The sequence below is a fragment of the Oreochromis niloticus genome, linkage group LG6 (assembly GCF_001858045.2).
Source record: "Oreochromis niloticus isolate F11D_XX linkage group LG6, O_niloticus_UMD_NMBU, whole genome shotgun sequence".
Taxonomy (NCBI): Eukaryota; Metazoa; Chordata; class Actinopteri; order Cichliformes; family Cichlidae; genus Oreochromis; species Oreochromis niloticus.
The window spans coordinates 12,254-31,755 of record NC_031971.2 but is presented as its reverse complement, the minus strand read 5'-3'; the positions used below and the strand labels follow the sequence as shown (position 1 = coordinate 31,755).

The 19,502-nt window shown below is 39.4% G+C and overlaps 1 long non-coding RNA gene across 1 annotated transcript; it reads left to right on the top strand.

The window, feature by feature from the left end:
* The first annotated feature begins 17,269 nt into the window (after positions 1-17,269).
* On the top strand, positions 17,270-18,050 carry LOC102078989 (uncharacterized). The gene is made up of 3 exons (XR_266534.3): positions 17,270-17,338; positions 17,556-17,657; positions 17,847-18,050. It is a non-coding gene; the product is annotated as an uncharacterized LOC102078989 (long non-coding RNA).
* The last annotated feature ends 1,452 nt before the right edge of the window (positions 18,051-19,502 follow it).

The window sequence follows — 19,502 nt, the reverse complement described above, 5'->3', positions numbered from 1 at the left end:
TTTCAGCCATTTCTTTTGCTCAGCTGTGGGAGCTGCTTTTTGTTCATCCTTTGTCAGTAAAATTGTTTCCCTTTGTAATTTCATAGTCATTCTTCTGATGTGCTGCACACTTGCAAACTGCTAAATGTCGCATCACATGAGGAGTTTCCTCCCATGTAAACAGATGTGTGCCATGATAAAACCTTCTCCACACACTAGAAACAAAAAACTAATTTCAACCGTTGTTACATCTTATTCACTTATTTTATAATACAGTTATTTTTTCAAATCTAATATCAATCAACTAATTTGCATATCAGCTTATAATGCGCTAAGTTGACAGGTCAACAGAAATGCACGTTCAAAAGATTATCACAAAAGAGAATTTCCTCCATACAGTAAATTACTTGTGTTGCATCAATCAAGCAGAAAGCATCTCACAATTTATTGTATTACCAACTAAATTTATTGTCTGATTACTGCTTGGTCATACCAGACTCTCTCTGTGTCTTTATTTTTCCTTCTCTGTTTTCACAAACGTTTCACCTATTGTTCTGCAAGCTGGAGAGTTAAATGTCAGTAGTGGGTAAATTCAGCAGTTGATAACAAAACTATTAAGTTTTTTCCTGTTTTAGCACCAATGTGAGATATAGAGGCGCACATATAGTGTGTGCTCTAGTGTAAGCTGCTCTTCATTGCATGTATGTGTGTTAGTACGCTTGCATGCAGGGCCTCTGGGCCTGTCTCACCCAAAAGGGCATTTTCTTAACAGTTGCCTTTCACTCGCGTGTGTTAAGAAAGGCAAATGTGCTTGTAGCAGTTGTGAGATTATTATGCTGTCATATATTACATTATACCTGTAATCAAAATGAGTGAATCATGATACTGCTGTAGGCCACATCATACTTCTTGTGTAATCAGTATGTAGTTTTAGTTTGCATCACACTTCTTAGTTAAAAGAATTTGAAGATCATTAGATTTATTAGATAGGTTTGTATTATCCTATACTGCTGATTCACTGCTGATTTACTGTGAGTGAGTTACACTGTTTCATGACATTTCATACTGCCGAGTTATGAAGAGAATATTGTATTCAGAGAGTAGGGGCCTCTCTCTCTTTTTTTTCTTCTTTGTGATAGTAAAGAGAACAGAGCACATGCCACGGGAGCGTCACCCCCACCCTTGGTGGAAGCAGAAAAACAGGGAGCCAAGGTCATAACTCAGGCTCACAAAGAGTCAGAAAGAATGTGAATGCTTAGTTTTGTGGCTGTGGTGCATTTTGTATGGCTTCTTTTCTTTGTTTAATAGCTTTCTGCCTTCACCTGAGAGGGTGTGCCCTAAGCATGTGACTTCAGGTCTCCATAATTGGAATTTATTTAAAGATAAATAAGATGATTTCATTTATTGCTCACGGATCATGCACTAGACGGTATGTTGCAGTATTAGCCTGCTTCAACACTTAAGCAAAACATCACTCTGTGTTTTATTATTATTATTATTATTATTATTTATAAATTCTCCTTTCTCAAAAACAGAAAATGAAATTGTAGTTGTTCTTGGCTGAAAAACACAAAACCTCCCTTTTTTCCCTTTTTTTTTTTCAAAACAAGAAACTAAGTTTTAACTTTTCTGCCTTATCACCTAAAACAAAACAGAAAACCCAGCTCTCAGCTGGCTCTGGACTTATCATCATCAAGGACGCATGGTGAGAGCTACTTCAGAAGTTACAGTACTCATCACTCAAGCAACATTTCAAAAAACAAAAGAAACAAAAACAAAACTTAGCACACTACACAGAGAACAACAACAAGACACAACTGAAGATGTCGTTCTTGTTTGTTCTCCTTGAATTTTAGAATAAAGTTATTACATCTGCATTAGTAAATCATATGCCTAATCATTATGTGCCACTGTGATCCACAAGTATGATCACAAATGTATTCATTTTTCAAACCAACAAAACAAAAACAAAACAAAACAAAACAAAAACAAGTTACTGATGGCCTGCTCATCAGCTTAGCAGTGACCACATATTTAGTTCAGCTTCTCAATTGTGTAGCTTTAGCTGTTGTATAGAGGGTTTAGCTTGTTAGTTGTTAGTATAGGTGTGCTCTATATTTCAGCAATGTGTCATCTAGGATGACAGGTTTTCAAGCAGGTCAAGTGCCTCTATGCACTTAATTAGTTTAGATATTTTCTTTATTTTCTTCATCTCTTATGTCATTATACTGAATTTGAGCAAACCTTAAGCTTGATGCAGACTACTTTTAACAATTATCCACCTCACATCACAACTGACTGAGGTGCCTCTTCATATTAATATTATGTTATTATTAATGTTATTATCTTTTTATATAACAGCAATAGTATATTACAATATTTTATTTATATTTTATTTTGCATCCATCGAGGGATGGGGGTGATCTGCAGTTTCACCCCCTCCCAAGCTGGAGACATTTTCCTTTTCACACACTTTCCTTGGCTGAACAATGACAAAACCTTAATATACCTTATACATCTCTCTATTTCATTTAATATGTGTTTGTGTGAGTTATGTATTTTCTTTCATTCTATTCATTCTGGGCATGGTCTTCATCCTAACTATGTTTCATTGTTAAACCTTCTGTTAATGATTTCACACTGGTGTGCCCTGATGCAGATTTAACTATCAAGGTATCACTTGAGTACTTTAAGCTTTTGGGCTTTTGGTTTAATACTGTTTTGCATGCTCCAGTATCACAAAGCATGGTCATTGGTTGACCGTTGACATGGATGGTTACTGTGGGCTTATGCTCAGATCCTAGGAGTAACTGTTCTATATTGAAGATTTCAGTTTCTCCCTCCCCTTCCCGTTCTAGTCACTTACTCTGGTCTTCACTTCTATTCCTGCAATCTCTTGCAAAATGCCCTTCTTTTCCGCAGTTATAACAACGGTTATCTCTATCATTCCTGTCCCTTCTTTCTTCCTTAAAACCTACATTTCTCCTTCTTTTATTGCCTTAAAAATATTGTAGCTCTTGAGAGCCGTTTTATTTTCTTTTTTGGATCTTTTTCAGTATTTATTTCTGCCTGTAAGGTTTCTTTTAGTTTTGTTAAAGCGGAGGGGCTACACTTTCCCTCCCATGTCGGGCATTTTGTTTTCTTAGGATTTCTCCATCTACATGCACTAATTTGTCCGGCGCCTGGACATTTCTTTTCTAACCACTGCTCGTCAGCAGTGAGTTTTGTTGTTTTATTACCCATTATTAGTTTATGCTTCTTTTAGCGCTTAGTAATACACACACACCTGCGGTGCTTTCACTGGCACGAGAACAGAGAGAGGTGGCTGACACGCCCTTCTACTTTTGAGCTATTCTCAAAAGCGGTGTCGACTTTATGTGATAAAACACGACCTTCCTCTCAGTTCACCAGTACTTCAGCGACCAACAGTAAACAAATCAGTGGAATAGTTCAGCCTCCTTATTGTGCTGTAAAAATCAACTTATTCCACCACAAAAATAGACAATAAAAGACAGACAGTTTCAACGCGCGTTCACGCTACCAGCCACTTAAGGCGAGCGTAGTGCTTCCAGCCACTGTGGGCGAGCTAGGCCTATTTTACCCTTTCGGGGAGCTACCAATCACTTATGACGAGCTCAATCTTTATTTTAGTGCTTCCAACCCTCTGCGGGCGAGCTGACTACCAGTCCTCAAGACGAGCTTAATGCTTCCAGTCTCTCTTGGACGAGTCTATTTTCTTTTAAGTTTCGTTTTTGCGCAAACCTTTATTATCTCAAAGTAGTCTGTCTTACCTTGGCGCTGGTTTCTTCAGATGCACCTGATCAGCCCCCGATGGTGCGGACCGCTTGTAAAACGTTGACCAAGACCCGAATTCACGCTCTTGGGTTTTATCACACACCTTGTGCGTGAGCTGCCGGCAGACTTCAACGTGGGCTTCTCGCACCGACGGGACCTGGTGAGGCGCCTTCTGTGAGAGCTGCTTTAAATAGGCTGTCTCATCCGGCTCGAAGGACCAAGAAATGTCGGGGGAAATCTCCCAAATAGAAGGCTGCCAAAGTAAAACAGAGACACAGTGAGACAATATAATCAATCACATGTACATGGGTGAACGTCTCAGAAGAGAGTCACACAGTGTACTTCTTTATTCGTGCATTTATAGTCACTGGTGACAACAGTGAATATGTCTCTTCATAGGCAGAGGAATGTTAGTGCGTAGGGAGTGAAGATAAGAGTGGTTGAGGTGTATGTGTGTGTGTTGTGAGATTCAGAAGGACGCAGCCCTTCTTCTTGTTAGAGAGCGCAGATAAAAGTATCCAGCTCTCCTCTTCCTGCTTGTTCAGCTATTATCGCTGTGAGAAAGAATTTATAAAACAGTCTTGTAGTGGACAACAGTCTAAGTCATCAAAAGGTCAACATACAGTATTCTATCATATGCAAACTTATATCATTAAAAGCTTATACTGACTACTAAGTACAATTTTCCATTGACAGTCATGTATGCTCACCAGCCATCTTGGACTACAATTCATGAATATTTATAGATTTTAACATTAAAAGTGTTGCCTTTAAAGAAACATTCTCACTCCGGCACATGTTTACTGTTTACATGTTTACTTTTAACTATTGTAGTGTCACCTATGTCTCTGGATGTAGCAGCAAGCCAGGAGAACATTCCTTTCTGAGAGTATAAGGATTCTGATTGTCACCACCTTGTTGCAGCACCTCTGTAACCTAAACAGCAATGAAGAACCTTCTCAGGTATTATCTCTGGTTACTTAACACCAAAGTAACATCAGTGCAATCTGCACATTCTGATTTGATGCTAACCTCTCAGTCCCCAGTGGGCAGAAACGGTTTTCCTGTCATCTTCAGTAAAACACCATAGCCCCACAGCCATACTAATATTCAAGAGCAAAATGTTGAGTGCAGCTCATAGTGGAGGGTCATTTGCTCAATGCGATTGAATAATAGCTGACACATTATTAATTACTGTTTAATTAATGTTCCTTTGAAGCCTTATTGAGTGTTGGATTGGTGAACATAACAAGGTGCAAAGATGTCATAACTCAAGAGAGTAATCTTATTATGACAGGCGAACATCTGCAATGCTCCCTCTGAATCAATTTTTCTCTGAAGAAATAGCCATACCACATGTCACCAGTTTAACCATATTGGTACAAGGCAACGATAACTGAATATATTATTTATAATATATATATGTGTGTGTGTGTGTGTGTGTGTGTGTGTGTATGTATATGTGTGTGTAATTAATTCTACCTAATTGATTCTATATCTATTATATGTGCACAAGATCAATATGTTATTTTTTAAATATCACCTTATTTCTACAGTAACACCCCTAAAAACTCACCCTACTTTTGAAGAGCATGGGGGTCCCTGTTAATATAGCAATATATTATACCCCCCGTTCACAAGAAATTGGTTTGTTGCCTCAGGATACAATGTGTTCTAAGGCTACCAATTGTATGTTTCTGACACAGTGTGTCTGATATTAACACACACACACACAGACGCATCTTCATTTATGGCACTATTGATTACCCACACATCCCATATTAATTGGCCTTAACTTATCCCTAATCTTTTCACTGTTTCTCAAACCCGATTTTCGGATTTTTCTTTTACATTTCATAAACTAGGCTTACTGCCAACTATTTGCCTTTCAGTTAATTGTTTGTCAGTCTGTTGCTGTCCTGAGTGTCATCCATCAGAAATAAAACAAACAACAACAATAACAACAATAAAACCGTGCTGTTGACTGCTTCGGCAATTGCACATTGTACATGTACAGCCACCAGCTGATGCCTCCTGTTGCTTGTAATCCTTATAATTGTAAACATGAACTGTTGAACAGATAGAGACTTCATCTTGCTTTGCCCATAAATGGTGTAAAGATGTTTAGCTCCAAAAATGATCTCAGAAGCAAAAGGTGATATGGTAACACTGGGATGATGCTGAAACATCTTTTACCTGACAGGAAGTAGTGTGTGGTATTTCATCCTATACATATGGCTCCATCTGTGGGAAAAGAAAAGAAAAGGGGGGGGGTCTTTTAGTCAGCAGGGAGAGTGACCGCAAAGCTGAGGGGGCAGAATCACCCCTGCAGGAAATTCAAACCATCAAGCATGTTATTTGAAGGAAGACGGTAGCAATTGAAGAAATGCAGGGTTTGGACATATCATGAGGAGTTTTAGTGAAAATGTTATGGATCCCCCCCAAAAAAACCATCTCAATAGCCTTGTACAAAACAGTCCTCTGTATTTTTGTTCTTTCGTCTGTCATTAATTACATAACTTTCTACACCATCACATATCCAGAGAGATCAAATTACTCACACATAATGTATTTAGGTTTTAAAATGAAATAAATGATATAATTGTACCTCTTTATGTAGGGCTAATAAAGCAGCCACTCTGAAGATGATGCTGTTATTGCATCATGTGCTGGCATGTGGTAAGAGATGACCTCATCATCATAGTGTTTATGGATCACTGGGCCGCTAGCCTTGATTTCTGTTATTGAATTATATGGAATTTTATTGGAGTGGCTTTGCAAATCCAATAAGAGAGTCAGCGGTCCTTCAACATTCAGAGGCAACATCAATGTCATTCATTCTCTGACAAATTGATCAGAATAATGAACCACATGAAGAGCTTCCTGAGCTATTTATAGTGAGTTTCTCTAAAGTCTTAAAAGAACAGAGATTAGACAGAGGTTGTTTTTTTGTGGGAACTGATATATTTATGGTGAAAAGTTCAGAGGGTTTTAAAAAAATTCTGTGAAGTTAATACAAGTAGACATCTGGCTTCACCTAGTATGTAACATGATGTGATGCAAATTGTGACACTGAACTGAAACAACTTAAATATTAACAGTGGGTACCTTAAAAATGTCAGACCTTTTATGAGCAGTTTCAATAAACAGAGTAACCCGAGATATAATATTTTTTTCACTTTCAAAACCTGGGACCTACATCAATATGCAGTAAATCCAGAGCTGTTTCATATGGAACCCCCCTTCAGAAACTTAAATGACCAATATGTAGACAAATTAACCACAGACACTGGATTATCTGTATTGTTGCTCTGTATCCTCTCTGAAAGACTGCACAGGAGGCAGCAAACATGATGTAAATGGGCTGCTTCTTACAGAGCGCTCTTCTACTCTCCTGGAGTACTCAAAGCGCTCTATACAACATGCCACATTTACCCAATCACACCCTTTCTCTATACTTAGTGCTTTCCCTTTTTCCTTTAAAGTACATTTACACTCCGATAGAACAACTTGGTTACTATCTTGCCCAAGGATACTTGACATGCAGACTGGAGGAGCCAGGGATCGAACCACCAACCTTCCAATCGGTACATGACCTGCTCTACCTCCTAAGCTACAGCCACCCATGTCGCTTTGCTAGCAGTGAATGCCCTGGAAATTTAGTGGTACTATATTCACACTGGTGCAATCTGATATATACACTGGGTACTCAAACCAACTTTAAAATGTAAACCAACTTTGGAAATATGTCAAAGGTCATGTTTTCTGAGGGTAAGATGCTAAGTTAAGATGTAAGATGTTACCATCCATAGTGACTGAATATTCTAGTGTGACACAAATCACTACTGCCGAATATATGAACTGACAAGATTTATGGTCAAAACACAAAACAAAAGTCTCTGGGTTGAATGGAGAGGCCAAAACAAAAATCCTGCAGTTGACTATGTGCAACTCAACCTCCATGACTTGCTTTAAAAAATGTAAAGTGATTCAGCAGGAAAAGATCATTCCATATCTTATTGAGCAGGTAAGGGAAAAATGAGCAGCCTTTTAATTAAAATGTGATAATAGGCAGTTCAGTTCATGAGGGGGCTAAAACCTCCTGGGTTAAAGGTGCAGCATGTATTCCTCTGGACATCTTCAGCCCCTGGAGCAGGATTGATCTTTGGCTCGCACGGAAGAGCATGGCCTTTTGTGGGTTTAAGGGCCACACACCTGTGCATGCATCAGGGCTGGATAAGCCCAGATTAAGCTTAAGTTACCAGCTCTCTCCCTGCAATGTCATTCAAAACCTCAACAGCAACCACACAGTGGACAAAGCACCTTTTGGGCTGTCCTAATAAACGCCATTAGCTTTGAGACATCAAACATTAAGGATTATGGGATTTTCTAGCCTCCCAAAAAGATGGAGGGTCCGTGGGACTCCCTCACTCAGTCATCTTTTTCTGCAGAGATTATGCTACAATTTGTTTTCCTTTTTCTGCCATTTTGTATGTCCCTCCTCCTTTTGCACATTCCACACAAAGAAGTGCTACTGTAATCCCCTGCAGATGAAACCAGGAGCAAAGTAAAAAGGAAGATTACACAGGGCTTTGTAAATTGCTTCTATAAACATGTGCATGGTTATTTAAGATCTGTAGACACTTAACACAAGAAGTGAGTAAGCACGGCACACACACACAGACACACACACACATACAAGACTCAAACATAACTGTGTGCTCTTCTTAGTCCCCTTTATGCCTAACATAAAGACTGGCAGAAAAGGGAGACTGTTAATTTGCCCTTCCCCAAAATTTAATGGGAAGAACTACCAACACCTCTACAGATTAATGATTGTTTACTGAATATGTATTCAAAACAAAAGTGTAACAATGACAGTTTGTGGTTTAAGGTGGTGTGACAGATATGGGCCCATAAAACAAGTATTAATTATGGTCTCACTAAAGCCAACATGCTAAAAGTAAAGGTACTTATTTGGCACTCTTTTTTTTTACTCTTTTTTTTACATTGTCATGCACATACCACATTCTTCCAATCACACCTACATTCATGTAGTGCTTCTATTCTATGCCTTGAAGTGTTTTCTAACTATCACACCCATACTCACACACTCGTGGATGTAGCTTAAGGAAAGCTACACTGTTCCTGAAAATGAAATACGTCCAACTAGCTGAACACTACCATTTTTACATGTTTATTTTTGTACTGATTCAGTTAATTGGTACATTTAAACAAACTACAAATAAAAGATGGATGTAGTCTCTAGGTCTAAAAGTAAAGCTTATGCAGAGGCTTCTTTTGTTGCAAAAAGACTGGAGGTTGTAAAGAAGTCTATGGAAAAGAAACCCTTGATTCCCTTCTTCTGTGACTTCAGTAAACATTTTCTTTAGGAGATAATTCCCTCTGTCTGTAATTTTGCATCTTACTGAATGCAAAATGAAATGCATTTTATAAATTATGATCCTTTAAATATATATTATCAAGTTGCTTCTACTACTACTGTACAGAAGACACACTTATAATATGCAGCTTCTGTACAGCAAAAGGTCTGATGGAAGCAGTTTCCATCTCCAGTACACATAACAATGACTGGCCCCAACCTGAAAAGACCCACAAGTCAAGTCATCCCTAACAGGAGTCAAAGGTTGGACCACTGCTAATCCATGTAACACTAGGAGGATAAACCTCAGGGCTGTGGCTTGCGTGCACCCCCATCCCCTACCCACCCCCACCCACCCCTTTTTGTTTTTTGACAATTGATCTTAAAAAACTTTCAGAGTTGGCTCCTAGTCTGCAGAGAGAGAGGAGCAGAGATCAGAGGACAATTATGTTTCTTACTAATTTGTGCAACATAATGTTTGTCTTCAGGCAGCTTTACTGCAAAGGTTTTAAAAGGTGAGAAAAGAAAAGCAATCTCAATAAAGCTTCCCTTTCACAGTAATTACAGTTTTGGTAATGTACCAAAAAACCCACAATTTATATACTTGAACCCTACTACTACAACTGTAGCTGATGTCTTCAGTTATTAGCTAGTTTAATGGTTAATATCTAATGAAAGGTTAGCACAGCCTTTACAAGGGTCAAAATAGAAGTGCTCACATTTAGTGATATAAATGTTATTCTATAAATAGCTAATAAAATAAATATTTATATGAATTAGGTTTTTAATTTTTGTTTTAAAGAGTACATTTGGGGGCTAATACTTCTTAATCTTTTTAAACAATATTATGAATACATGATTCAACAAAAGATACCAACTGTTGGCTCCCAAAGGCAACTGGAAAGCTTTAAAATACTTTGGCTAAATCTTGCTGTTACCAGCTTATTAAACTGCATAATGTCCTGTTACAGAGAGAAGGACAACTGCTGCCTAAGCAAAAACCCTTAGTGATCCCCTATGTCAGCAGTATCAGAACAGTTGAGATGCATTTTTTCTAAACACTGCGTCTCTGTGGCTTTTAAACCCCAAAACACACCAAAAATTGGTCCACCCCAAGGATCGGATCCCCCGACACAAACAGAGTAATATAGTGTACGCTGTTAAGTGCCAGGAGGATTGCTGTGTTTTACATATCAGAGAAACCAAACAACCTCTGGCTAAGCGGATGGCACAACACAGAAGAGCTACCTCGTCAGGCCAGGACTCTGCAGTCTATTTACACCTACAGGCCAGTGGACACTATCAATGATGAGGATGTACACATCCTGGACAGCGAGGAATGCTGGTTTAAGTCTAGGAGGCCATTTACGTGAAAAGGGAAAGACCATCTCTGACTCGAGGAGGGGGTCTAAGAGTACATCTTTCGCCATCTTACAGTGCTATGATTGCAGCCACTCCCGTACTCTCTGTGAATGGTACTCATGGTCTTTGATCAGCGGTTGGTGATCAATGGTCATGACAATTTGCATATTAATGATCAAGGAACTGACCTCACAGCCAAATTGTTCACTGAGTGGTGCGAGTTTCAGTCATTGTGCAAATGTACTGTTTATAAGCTTGGGGACACCTGCAGTCAGCTGAGACTGAAGAAGTCACTTGGATGAGTGACAAAACATTTCTCTCGCTGAAAATGCTGCGCCCAGATGAACAGAATCAACCTTTTGGGATTTACTTATGTCAAGACACCTCAATCTACTAACCCTAACATTGACTTGAGATGAATATGCTCCAATGATATGAACAGCTTACAAACAGAGGGGCTGATGTATGCAAGAAGCCTGCTCTGAGCAGATTTTCTAAATTCTAAGAAAGTAAAAAAAAAGATTTTCTAACCCCCATCTTTACAAATGTTTATAATTTTACACTGAAAAGGCTTTGTAGTAAATGGACTGATTCTTATATACAGCTTTTCTACTCTCCTGGAGTATTTAAAGCGGTCTATAGGGCTTTGGAGCGTGATGTCATGGGAGGGGGCGTGGCCACGATTTTTGGTCGAGCTGCCATGTTAGTAGGCCAAACAAAGGGCTACAGGAGCGAAAGCAGATGGAAACATCAGCTATGGCTCGTACTTGCTGTGTTGTCGGTTGCGATGTTAGATCGCACGATCGGGAAGGGAATAAGATGGAAAATGGGCTCTCTTTTTACCGTTTCCCCTCCTGGAAGCAACGTGAGAGATCTCACGTATCCGAAGAGGGCAGGCCTGGTGAGCAGCGGTGAGACGAGCTGATATCGAGTTCTCTGCCATCCCCAGTTTTTTGTTGGTGTGCTCCCCACATTTTCATTCCGGTAAGTTCTAAAGAAATTCATATTGCTCTTTATAGGCTTTTAGTTTTATTCTCAATGCGCTGAGGTCATAGAAAATTAGAACAAACACCCTAATGTGTGATGCAGCAGAACTATGTTCTGTTTATGGAGTAGCTTATCGGTGACAACTCCTCCAGAGTAGCAAGTGGAATTTGCCTTTTTTGCGGATGGATCCTTTTGCCTTTCACTGCAGACAGTGTGTTCATATTTTCATCTAGAGCAATTTTTGGGGCAGCTGCTGAGGAGAAGTCAATGTTATGTGCAACCTCTGGCTGTATCTTGGTCATATGGTCAATGTACTCACAACGTGGAGGCTTAAAAATGGCCAAATCTTGTACCCAACCGTTTGTGAATTAGATGTGCGACTCCAGGAATTTAGAATTCCGAAAATGATTCGCCGTGTATGTGCTGACTCCACAGACAAGGTACACAAAGATTTCGGGATAGGACAACGGTGGTAGGTCGTCTGGGTTTCCACTGCCTTATTTCATACGGGTCCACATTACCGATGCACGCTATTTTTTCCAAGTACTGTCTCTTGGTGTCTGGGCGCAATCGGTCGCGATACAACCCTTTGTCTTTTGTGCTGATTTTAAGCACAAAAGTCCTGCTCCCAACACAGTGTGTTTGTTTTGATTCATGGCGCTGCGATCCCACAATGCACTGCAGCGTGATGTCAACTCCAAAGCCCTATACAACACGCCACATTCACCCATACACACCCATTCACACAAGCACCCTATGCTTTTTGTCAGTGCTTTAACCAACTTATATTCATACACATTCATACTTCGATGGATGCATCGGAGAGCAAGTGGGGGTTAGTATGTTGCTCAAGGATATTTGGCATGCAGACTGGGGGAGCCAGGAATCGAACCACCAACCTTCCGATCAGCAGATGACCTGCTCTACCTCCTGAGGTACAGCCACCCCGTTGTCCATATGATACACTTTTAAAATCCAGGTGAAGCTGTAAGTGATCATGAGAGAATGGAATTCCATTAAATCCTGACAAACTAGAAAAGACAGGCTGCTAAACTACAATGCACCAATCCCAGCTGTGTTATGAAGAGATCTTTTACCCTAATAAATAGATTCTACGGCTACATCCACACGCACATAGGTATTTTTGAAAACGCAGCTTTTTCAGTCCGTTTGAGCCTTTTGTTTACACCTAAACTGCGTTTTGGATCACTGAAAACAGAGATTTTTAAAAACTATTGCCAGGGTGGAGATTCTCGAAAACTCAGCTTTTATGTTTACGTGTGAACGAGGAAAGTGTAGATTTAGTCATGCAGCGTCAAAGGTGCAGGCCTTTTTTGACATCACACTGTGTGCCACGTTATTGTTTACATGAGATGAATTTCTATGATGGTGGATATAAAATACTGTCGCTGTTAATCTGCAGTTTTTACATTTTTTACACACTTATGTGTATATGTAAGTGTTTTGGTTTTTTTGCGTTTTTTGTTGGTTTCTTGGGTGGATGGAATTTAAAAAAAAAATGAAAACGGAAAATCTCAGTTTACAAAATTACCCGTGTATATAACCTATGTTTATACATCCTGTAAAATATGGATTAGTTCAAGGGTCAAGGTTACTTTATTTATACACGTAGGTACTTTTGCTTTAAAGAAAAAAATGACAGCATTATCATATGATTAGTTAAAGCACTAGATAAATCTGATAAAAATATTAACCAGAGATATCATTGCCCCCAGTGAAATGGATGAATGAGTAACAGTAATTGAGCATTTGCTTCTTCACAGAGGGATTAAAACATCACTCATATTTAAATCTACAGGAGAGCTAGGCTGTTTCTTTCAATATCTCACTAAAGCGTGTTTTCTTTTATTTTTTAGCAGCCTTCATGCAAGCACATCCCACTCTCAAACACACACAAAGTGTGGACTTTAGGCAGGTGAAGAAATCATCACTCAAGCCACGTTCAAAGGAGGATCCTCTGGCTTTTCCCTTCGGCCGACATTGCGAAGGTCTCTTCTGCCTTAATCCTCTTTGACTTTATTCAAAGGTCATGTCTGATTTTCCAAATGGGGGAGGCAATAGTTGTGGAAGGCCTCTGAAATGGGAAGTCATGGTGTCTGAAAAACTGTGTGGTTTTGTATATATTAGTCTGTCCTAGAATTATTACTAATGGTTAAAGCACATTTAAACTGATGTGGCCACCAAAATGACAGCATCCTCCTGGAAAGTCTCCCCCTTCACATTATAGTCTCCTAAATGTTGCAAGTTTTCTACCAGTCTATTACAAATCCAGTCAATATGTTATACACAAAAAATTGTTCAGCTCATAGTGTCCCTTTGAAAGTTTTATTTTCTTGTTTTCACTTGCAACTGACCTCTGACCATGTCTATATTTTCAGTTTGTTTATATTTATATTAGTCAAACAGCTTAGAGTTTTGGTTAAGGGGTAAATATTTACATAACTCAGGGCATTAATTTATGCATCGACGGTAGGCTAATCGCACACACATGGCCTTTGCTATATCCATGAATCTTCTATGTGGGCTTCCTCATTTTCTCCTGGTTGGAGGCTCCATCTTTGATATCCTTTGTCCAAAATATCCACTGCACCTCCTCTGCATATATCCAAACCATCTCAACCTTTTCTGTCTCATTTTGTCTCTAAAGTGCTCACTTTGAGCTATTCCTCTGATATAGCCACTCCTAAGCATCGCATTTAATATCAGTAAATTCAAGCACCTTGCTAACCTAGCTACCTATTCAGCATAGTGTTTAGCTGAATAATGGAGCAAAACTTTATACTTTTAAAAACACTAACAACAACACTAAAAATAAATGAGTCAAAAATATTCAAATTCTAATGGGCCAGATACATCAATAACCCAAGACATGAATTTGATCACATTAGGTTTTACAGTTTTATGAAGAAAGCAATGCACTAGCAGCCATGTAAAACAGAGGAAACACACAGCTAAGAAGCAGGAGTCAATTTAACCAAAGTGCATAACAGAAAAGGTCATTTCAAAGCAGAGACCAAGCACTAATTAAGAGGAGCCAGTTCACTGCTTCTACACAGAGGTGGTTAAAAAGTCTTTCATAAAAGCTTCAGTGTCGGAACACCAGAGAGCCACTGAACTGGAACAACACAAAAACCAGAGAACTGCACCTCTGGAGGGACAGACGAAGTACAAGACAGACAGCACTTTCAAAAGAAGTACAGTCAAATTTATTCATAAGCTACACATTCAGATAAACTGTTCTCGGCATTGCTATAGAGTGGCCTTTAGCGACATTAGCTCATTTTAAGCTAATGAACTGAGCTAACTGGTTGAGATTCTTCAAAAATTATCGTTCTCAAACTATAGAACTTCAGCCAATTACATATTTTTATTTCAGAAGTCTTTTAAAACCTAACCTATTTTGTCTTTAAAATTGATGGGGTTTTTTTTGTTTGTTTGTTTGTTTTACCACTTTCAGAATCTCCTCAGTGCATATTTAGCCAGACTTAAAGGAGCCCTAGCATAGTCATTTTTCTCTGCTTTGGCCTCTACAAACATGTCTTTGCAGAGTTTTTAGAGAATTCTTTAACCCTTAGTTCAAGTTACATTGTATTGACATGTAGTTCTATTGTCTTACCCTTCCCTAATAAAATGCATAATCCTAGCTACGCTGGCCGTCTGTCATATTCCCAAACAAGGGCATGATCAGAGGTCATTAACCTGTATGAAGGACAACAAGCAATGCAAATTAGCCACACGGCGCAATGTAAGGAGCTCTCTGATTGGTTGGACAGACATGGCCTGGCTGCCTGGATTCTTCTAACCTGCTGTTTGTGCTCGTAACTTTGCACTGCTGAGTAGCGTGTGTTCTTGTACAAAGGCCATTGGGCCTCGGGATTTACACTCTACTCGACACGGCTATGCGAAGAATTAACGGACTCTGCAGTGAAACGGAGAGCTGTGTCTGTTCGACCAGTCAGAGAGCTCTTTACAGAAAACTATTTTTCGCCGAAAGAAAATGATGAGAAAATAAATGTCCTGGTAAGTAATATTAAGTTTGTTGAGTTTAGTAAACTTTGGTGAAATTAGAATACCAAGGAAAAAAAATAACACTTAAAGAATTATTGCAACCGCCGAATATTTCAGACAGTAGGCTACTGGGGGGAGCTAGCATAAGAGTTATGAGTTATAAGATATAATCCAAGTCGTAACATTGCTGTATGGAGCTGCAGATTTGGTTGCAGGTTAATACTGACAGTGTCGCCATGCCAGCTGACTGTATTTCATCATCAGCCAGTGTTGTTCTTTATACATCAATACAGTAGCGGTTTTTGATACGGGCGACACGGGCAGCTGCCCGGGGCGGCATCGTGGTGGGGGGCGGAATAACGGGCCTCGGCAACAAAAAAAAAACAAAACAAAAAAATTGCTCGTACTCATGTTGCCCCGACATCAGCCAGCGCATTTTGTGAATGTCATAGGCACCGATCAGTTTTTCTATCGCTCATTGGCTGGGAGTAAGGGCGCCCTCCGTTTGCGAGGTGCGCCTGCTGCTTGCGGCACAGGGAGGAGAGGGCGGGGTGGCGGGGGATTCTCTGGCTGGCTGGAGCAGCATCTAATAACCAACTCGCAAAATAAAACAAAAACAAACCCGAAAACACCAGACATTATGATACAGACTTACAATTTGCACCGATGTTTTTTTGAAATAAAGCGCCTTGAGGCGACTTTTGTTGTGATTTGGCGCTATATAAATAAAATTGAATTGAATTGAATTGAATTGAAATTCTATACGCGAAAAGTGAGCGCGAGAGCCCTCGGTGCACCTGCTTGCTGCTGAAGTCAAAGTAAACTTTATTGTCATCTCCGCTACATACAGTCCAGTATATAGAGAGACGAGACGACGAGGCTCCAGTTACAGCAGTGCAGGTAAACAAACAATAAATATAAGAAGAGTAAGAAAATAAATATACACTTTAGGACTAGGGGTAAAGGGATCAATAACAATTTAAAATTTATACTTTACAGTTTGATGATTTAAAGTCTCACACACAACCCGTCGAAAGGGGAGGGGGGCCGGCTGCTTCCAAATAGAGCACATTTCATTCATAATGATGTAAATCCAAGCACATTATGTGAACTAAGGTGCAGGTCTATTAGGTTATGTTGTGGTGATCCTCGAGCCAGAGGGAGTGTTCGCCGGGGGCGCCAAACAGGCTAGGACCGCCACTGCATCAATATTACCAAAGTTTACCATAAGGCAGCACTTACACTACACTGTGCGGTCTAGCTAATTTCATTACTCATTACTTATCCTATCTGCCAGCTCCATGTTATGAATAGAGTGTAAATCACCCCATGAAATGGCTGTGCCATGTTTAATGCAGGGATGTGCAGCTCTGGTTCTCAAGGCTCCTGTCCTCCTGGTTTCAGATGTTTCCATACTTCAACACAGCTGATTTAAAGAATCATTTACAGACTTGTGCACAACTAGGTGTTTGGGGATTATTTGATTTGAATTGGCTATGTTGGTATAGGTAACATCTAAAACATGCATGATAGGGGTCCATGAGGGCCAGAATTTGACATCCCTGACTTCTAGTCAAGGTCATACATCAGGAAAGTTGTTGTTTGTGACAGAGGTTTTTGCTTTATTACTTCAGGGCCAACCTGTATAGATAAAAGAATAGGAGTGAAAAATGAAAAGATCTCAAAATATTGAGAATTTCTTCCTTAAGAAGGCTAAAATAACACCAGAAGTAGAGAGCAATGTCAGGGAAAGGTGGACTGAGCAGCAGTCATCATTGTCACCTGTGATTTCTACAAATGAAGGTATGTGTGAGAATAAATAAGGAAAATGCAAGGAAGGGATGTTTATATTGTCAAGTGTTCAACCGATCCATAGGGGACAAATCCTAATATTTGGGATTAAATAATTAAATAAGCGAATATATGTATTGTGGTACATAATTGGAAATTAAAACAAAATCCTGCTTTAAATAACATGTTTTTTTATTTAATGAAATGTAATATTTTTATATTATTCCAGGCACTTCTTCACCTGTTCATGATCCACCAGATAACGAGGATGTGGTGCCTTTTGAAACATCTTCTCCTTCAACATCATGTACGACACCAGGCCATCCACATGGTATTTAACCTCCAATCTTACTTTATAGATTAATATTGAAAGCCTTTAAAAACAAAATAATGATGTTGGGTAGTTAACATTGTGCAGTAAATATTTTATAATATTGATACTGTCACTTTTGCAAGAGATGTTGTTCTGGATTAAAAACAGTTCTTCATTGATTTTTAAATTGAATCCTCCCATACTTAGATATATCTCAAAATCCAGCGGAGGGACCTAGACAGCCACACTTAAAGATATTTCCTCGAACAGTACATGGTGAAAAGAAGAGGGCCTTCAGCAAGACATGGTATTCACAACACAAATGGCTGGAATATTCTCAAAGTCGGGACTCTGTCTATTGTTTTGCATGTAGACACTTTTCCCTTCCAAATGCTTCTGAAACTCCTTTTACATCACATGAAGGGTACTCAAACTGGAAGAAGGCAATGTATAAAGATGGAGGTTTTAAGGGGCATGAGGAATCTGAAGGTCATATGAATGCCATGTATGCTTGGAGTGAACATAAGAACAACATTTTGACAGATCATCTGTGCGTGATGCTTTGGACAAGGCATATAAAAAAAAGTAGAGGAAAATCGCATATATATCAAAACTGTTGCTGAAGTACTTCTCCTTACAGCTATGCAAAACCTCTCCCAAAGGGGGCATCTTGAGACAGATACATCACAAAACAAAGGGAACTTTTCAGAGATAATGGAACTTATTTCTAAGCATAATCCACTTATTGCAAAAAAAAAAACAAAGCTGCAGGAAATGCAAAATATACCAGTAACACCATTCAGAATGAAGTAATGGAATGTCTGTCAGAGATGGTACGTGAAGACATTATCAGAGAAGTGAAGGAGAGTGAGTACTTCTCTGTGATTGCAGATGAAACAAAAGACCTAAAGAAAACAGAGCAACTGTCATTACTACTAAGGTATTACTACAATGGGGCTGTTCAAGAGAGTTTTTTAGAGTTCCAGAGAGCAAGTCAGCTAGATGCGGCAGGGCTCACCCAAAACATCATACAGTGTCTGGAAAGGTTTGGCCTTGAATATCGATCCAATCTTGTAGGCCAAGGATATGATGGGGGTGTCAGTAATGGCAGGGGTGTTGCAGCCAGGATCAAAACAGAGGCAAAACATGCATTTTTTATACATTGCAATGCACATTGCCTTAACCTTGTTATCGTTGATGCAGTGAAAGCAGTCCCTGAAGCTGACTGCTTTTTTTCATTGTTGCAGAAATTGTATGTCTATATGTCAGGTTCATATGTTCACCAAAAATGGATCACAGTTCAAAAAGACATATATCCAGAGGCTCCTAGAGAGCTTCAGAGACTCATTGATACCAGGTGGGCATGTCGTTACAGTGCATGCAAAACTGTAATGGACAGGTTACCAGCTATATTAAGAGTACTACATGAGATAGATTTAGAGAACAGTGGTGACAGATCAGTGGAGGCACGGGGTCTGTTGGCACAAATTAACCTCACATTTTTTGGCAATTTATCCACATTTAGAAAAATTCTAGGGGAAATTAAGTTGCTTTCTGATGTACTTCAGTCTCCATCTCTTGATCTAGCAAAGGCTGTAGACCTAATTCATGCACTTCAAGACACCTTGGACCAATATAGAAGTGAATCCTGTTTTGATGAGCTGTGGCAAGACACAATGGATATTGCAGAACAGTGTACTGTTGCCTCTGAGAGAGTTAAGAGAAGGGTGCAGAGAGAGAGCCTCAGGCTTAAGGGTTATTTTGTAGATTCTCCAATCGGGCAACACAGGTGTAAGGAGGATGACAAGGACAAGTTTAAGAGGGAAGTATTTTACCCCATTCTTGACCATGTACATGCAGAGA